Here is a 6,441-nt window from a genome sequence, read left to right as displayed (position 1 = left end):
ATGAAACAGCAGAGATAGGCATTGGTTTATAGTTGTGTCATGAAATTGCAAAGGGGAAAACTGGCATTTTCTCCTCCTACCATTCCATCTCATAGTCAAGATCTGGCTTCTGAGCTTTAGGGTGGAGTCAAGACAGGTGTTGCTTTGTTGACAGCTAAAAACCTGACTCTAGAAACTTCCATAATTTATTTGTTTGGATCAGTGTTTTAATATTTTATGGGATATAAAAAATTTATTTATAGGTAAAAATTTATTTTACCTTGAACTCCCAGGGCCAAATTTTTACTGTTCACTCCAAGCATGTATTACTGTTTTGCTTGATGTTAACAAGTAATGGAACTGTGAAGTCAGCTACTGGTTGGATCACAGGCAGTAGGGATTGGCTGTGACAACTGATGTCAGAAACCAACCAATGTAGATAGACAAAACTGATGTCAGGGACCAACCAATGTAGATAGACAAAACGACCAAAAATAGAATGGTCTAGTATGTATGAGCAAAGAATACTTTTTGCTGAGACACTTACACCGAGAACCAGACCATTTATTTTCTGGTGTTGTATATCACTAGCCACTTAGAATCAGCAGGTGAGAAGCTGTTTCTGTAGATCTATGTATGGGCTAATTGTTTAGAGATCATGTAAAGATGTAAAGTCATGCTCAAAATTCTCCAAACCAGGCTTCAGCAATATGTGAACCGTGAACTCCCAGATATTCAAGCAGGTTTTAGAAAAGGTAGAGGCACCAGAGATCAAATTGCCAACATCTGCTGGATCATGGAGAAAGCAGCAGAGTTCCAGAAAAACATCGATTTCTGCTTCATTGACTATACCAAAGCCTTTGACTGTGTGGATCACAATAAACTGTGGAACATTCTGAAAAAGATGGGAATACCAGACCACCTGACCTGCCTCTTGAGAAACCTGTATGCAGGTCAGGAAGCAACAGTTAGAACTGGACAGGGAACAACAGACTGGTTCCAAATAGGAAAAGGAGTACGTCAAGGTTGTATATTGTCATCCTGCTTATTTAACTTATATGCAGAGTATATCATGAGGAACGCTGGGCTGGAAGAAGCACAAGCTGGAATCAAGATTGCCGGGAGAAATATCAATCACCTCAGATATGCAGATGACACCACCCTTATGGCAGAAAGTGAAGAGGAACTCAAAGGCCTCTTGATGAAAGTCAAAGAGGAGAGTGAAAAGGTTGGCTTGAAGCTCAACATTCAGGAAACAAAGATCATGGCATCTGGTCCCATCACTACATGGGAAATAGATGGGGAAACAGTGGAAACAGTGTCAGAATTCATTTTTTGGGGCTCCAAAATCACTGCAGATGCTGATTGCAGCCAGGAAATTAAAAGACGCTTACTCCTTGGAAGGAAAGTTACGACCAACATAGATAGCATATCAAAAAGCAGAGACATTATTTTGCCAACAAAGGTCCATCTAGTCAAGGCTATGGTTTTTCCCGTGGTCATGTATGGATGTGAGAGTTGGACTGTGAAGAAAGCTGATCACCGAAGAATTGATGCTTTTGAACTGTGGTGCTGGAGAAGACTCTTGAGAGTCCCTTGGACTGCAAGGAGATCCAACCAGTCCATTCTAAAGGAGATCAGTCCTGGGTGTTCATTGGAAGGACTGATGCTAAAGCTGAAACTCCAATATTTGGCCAACTCATGGGACGAGTTGACTCACTGGAAAAGAGTCTGATGCTAGGAGGGATTGGGGGTGGGAGGAGACAGGCACGACAGAGAATGAGATGGCTTGATGGCATCACCTACTCGATGGACATGAGTTTGAGTGAACTCTGGGAGTTGGTGATGGACAGGGAGACCTGGCGTGCTGTGGTTCATGGGGTCGCAAAGAGTCGGACACGACTGAGCGACTGAACTGAACTGAAAGATGTAAAGCTGTGATTACCAAATTTGAATGATTATCAGAATTCAAGTTGCTCAATGAGCTGTAATATGAATTACCAATGTTTCACATGACATGTCCCTTTGATAATTTGATCACATATAATTAATCTGGATAGATATAAAATGCATAGAAATAATTATTTATATATTTTTCAAATATTATATGAAGAAGGCAATGGCAACTCACTCCAGTACCATTGCCTGGAAAATCCCATGGACGGAGGAGCCTGGTAGGCTGCCGTCCATGGGGTCACGAAGAGTCGGACACGAGTGAGCGACTTCACTTTCACTTTTCACTTTCATGCATTGGAGAAGGAAATGGCAACCCACTCCAGTATTCTTGCCTGGAGAATCCCAGGGATGGGGGAGCCTGGTGGGCTGCCGTCTATGGCTTCGCACAGAGTCAGACACAACTGAAGTGTCTTAGCAGCAGCAGCAGCAAATATTATATATATATATATACATATATATATCAAACAACCCAATTAAAAAGTGGAAATGGGTAAAGGACCTGAATAAACATTTTTCCAGAGGAATACAAATGGGCGACAGGTGTATGAAAAAGTACTGGAATATGCTAAAATTTGATTTCTCTTATGCACACACAAAATAGTTACTATGTTAGAAGATATGTTAATTAGATTGTAACTGTAGTAATCATTTCACTCTGTGTATGTATATAAGATTGTCACATTCAGACAACTTTTATTTTAAAAAATTTAGAAAGGGCTGTCACTAGAAGCAATCACTTTACTTTTATTTCTCTTCTTCCTCATTTCGCTATCTTCAGATCATAGTCCCCTGTTCTGAATATTGTATATGCCCTTTGACACAAAACATATAAGCAGTTCCTAGCCCCAGCTACTGTCAAGCTCTTTTGTTGTGCAAGGTCCTTACTTGACTTTCTTATAATTTATTGTTAATCACTTTATAACTCATATTTCTGACCCATTATTCCTCACTTTATTTGCCTGAGATTTAGATCCCTACTGTCATAGGCTAACTCTTGACAATTTGTTTGAATTTTTCAACTAGCTTTAAGTTTGCTTTGACTTTGAAGGAAATTCAAGATTTACTTACTAGATGAAGGAATGGAAAAAGGAAGTTTATCAAACAACACCTTCCTGTTATCTGTTTCCACTAGGTTTCCATGTACTTATGGCAAAACTCAAAATATGAGTGGGGATTTTAAATAGACTTGGAGAACATGAGCTTAGATTTTGCTACGTTTCAGCTGAACCTTGGAATTTGAAGATAATAAGATATCAGCAAATTCCCAAGATAGCCTGTAGCTTTTATATCTTCCTAATAGAAGAGTATCTAGTCTATCAATCAGATGATATGAGCAAATGAGTGCTACTTAATTCTCCTTTGTTATAATTTTCTAAAAGGCAATAGAAATTGAGAGCTATTTTTTAAAAATATTGCTGAAAAGAACTCAAGTACTCTTTAAAGTCTTTTTGCTTAAAAAGGAAGAAAATCTCATTAGAGTTTAGGTCAGAAGCTAAAGAACACTTGAAGAGAAATTAGAACAAAGTATCTTTTCTTCGTCTTTAAACAAAATAATTGTTAAACATTCAGACACACACAGAGAGATACACAAACTCACCTTTTCTTTCATATTAAGACAAACCTGGAGATTCTTCCGCGTGACCACTCTTCCACTTAACACCCAATCTCTAGGCCCAGCCTTTTCCAGTGGTTTCCACATACCATAGAACTTTCTTACCACTATAGACCATTATCCATAATCCTCATGAGTAGAGCTCTGACACTGGTTAGAACTCTCGGGGCTTATAAAAGTGGTGTGTGAAAACTTTTGAAATGGTGTGTGCCAGTATGGTGTGTGCATGCTCAGTCATTCTGACTCTTTTGGCAACCTACGGACTGCAGCCCGCCAGGCTCGTCTGTCCATGGGATTTTCCAGGCAAGAATACTGAAATGGGTTGCCATTTCCTCCTAGGTTGGGGATTTTCCCAACCTAGGGATCGAATCTGCATCTCCTTTGTCTCCTGCATTGAAGTTGGGTATATCTGTATTTATATCCTAGAACCCAGAGCCATCAGATGGATCCAGTTTAACTGTTATTATTTTCTATCATCATCACCTGCTTCCTCACCCATGTTCCTATTTGCTCCCTCAATGTCCTTTTTGCTTTTTCTTAAGCTTCTGCTCCTTGTACATGGACTATTTTTGGCTTTCCTTCATCCAGCTCTTTTCTTTCTTGACTGCACATTAAGTGAAAACAAAATAAATGCAAATAGTAAGATGTCATGTTACCCCATTTAACAAAATAGTAGAAGGCAACAAAAGATATCCACTGGCACAGAGATGATTTTATAAATTTCTCTCAAATTCTGGGAATTGTATCTGGATTAAAGTCCAGAAGCATTGTCTACACCTTAGATAAAAGCTACATATTCCTTTAAATAAATGAGTTTTGGGGATGTTCTATAGGAACATGCTTTTATTCTTGAAATCAAATATTTCCTTCTCCAAAACACCTTCTTCTTAATGTCTTAGTTTCATTTTCAAAGAAGAACATCCTTATCCCAACTGCCCAGGATTAAAGTTCAGTTCAGTTCAGTTCAGTCACTCAGTCATGTCCGACTCTTTGCGACCCCATGAATCACAGCACGCCAGGCCTCCCTGTCCATCACCAACTCCCAGAGTTCACTCAAACTCATGTCCACAGAGTCGGTGATGCCATCCAGCCATCTCATTCTCGGTCATCCCCGTCTCCTCCTAGCATCAGACTCTTTTCCAGTGAGCCAACTCGTCACATGAGGTGGCCAAAGTATTGGAGTTTCAGCTTTAGTATCAGTCCTTCCAATGAACACCCAGGATCAATCTCCTTTAGAATGGACTGGTTGGATCTCCTTGCAATCCAAGGGACTTTCAAGAGTCTTCTCCAACACCACAGTTCAAAAGCATCAATTCTTCGGCAATCAGCTTTCTTCACAGTCCAACTCTCACATCCATACACTACCACGGGAAAAAACATAGCCTTGACTAGACAGACCTTGGTTGGCAAAGTAATGTCTCTGCTTTTTAATATGCTATCTAGGTTGGTCAAAACTTTCCTTCCAAGGAGTAAGCGTCTTTTAATTTCCTGGCTGCAATCAGCATTTGCAGTGATCTTGGAGCCCAAAAAATGAAGTCTGACATTTTTCCACTGTTTCCCCATCTATTTCCCATGAAGTGATGGGACCAGATGCCATGATCTTCGTTTTCTGAATGTTGAGCTTCAAGCCAAACTTCTCACTCTCCTCTTTCACTTTCATCCAGAGGCTTTTTAGTTCTTTTTCACTTTCTGCCATAAGGGTGGTGTCATCTGCATATCTGAGGTTATTGATATTTCTCCCGGCAATCTTGATACCAGTTTGTGCTTCTTCCAGCCCAGCGTTCCTCATGATGTACTCTGCATAGAAGTTAAATAAGCAGGGTGACAATATACAACCTTGACGTACTCCTTTTCCTATTTGGAACCAGTCTGTTGTTCCCTGTCCAGTTCTAACTGTTGCTTCCTGACCTGCATACAGGTTTCTCAAGAGGCAGGTCAGGTGGTCTGGGATTCCCATCTCTTTCAGAATGTTCCACAATTTATTGTGATCCACACAGTCAAAGGCTTTGGCATAGTCAATGAAGCAGAAATCGATGTTTTTCTGGAACTCTGTTGCTTTCTCCATGATCCAGCGGATGTTGGCAATTTGATCTCTGGTGCCTCTGCCTTTTCTAAAACCAGCTTGAACATTTGGAAGTTCACATATTGCTGAAGCCTGGCTTGGAGAATTTTGAGCATGACTTTACTAGCGTGTGAGATGAGTGCAATTGTGCGGTAGTTTGAGCATTCTTTGGCATTGCCTTTCTTTGGGATTGGAATGAAGACTGACCTTTTCTAGTCCTGTGGCCACTGCTGAGTTTTCCAAATTTGCTGGCATATTGAGTGCAGCACTTTCACAGCATCATTTTCAGGATTTGAAATAGCTCAAATGGAATTCCATCACCTCCACTAGCTTTGTTCGTAGACTCAGATTTTACGGCTAGTCCCTTGCCCCTTAGTAAGTTGTCAAGTCTAATCAGGTCTACCTACATACTTTTCTGTATTTCCTCCTCTCTGTTTGTACTACCCTATTTCAGAAACCCAAAATCTACAGAAAATTGTGTAAAAGTCTGACTGACTTACAGTGTTCTTGTTCTTCTAATCTTGTTTAGGGAACAAATTTCTTTCATCTGAGCCTTGGCTTTTGCTTCTGCCTGAATACCCACCTCTGACTTTTCCTTTTGTCTAGCCCTCATTCATCCCTCGGATGACAGTATACAAATGCCTCTGTGCTGTAAAGCCTTCTTTGATTTCCACAAATGAAATGAGTCATCACTCCTGCCTCTGACTTCCTACATACTTAACTCAGTTCTCTCTCATTCTCTATCTCCTCTTCACCTATTATCTGTTTGTTTGTTTTTTCTAGTAGATTGTAACATCCTTGAAGGGAGAAACAATGATCAATTTGACTTCAA

This window comes from Moschus berezovskii, chromosome 11 (genome assembly GCF_049115385.1).
Source record: "Moschus berezovskii isolate FMDL1 chromosome 11, NW_MosBer_1.0, whole genome shotgun sequence".
Lineage (NCBI taxonomy): Eukaryota > Metazoa > Chordata > Mammalia > Artiodactyla > Moschidae > Moschus > Moschus berezovskii.
Note: the sequence above shows the minus strand (reverse complement) of the source record.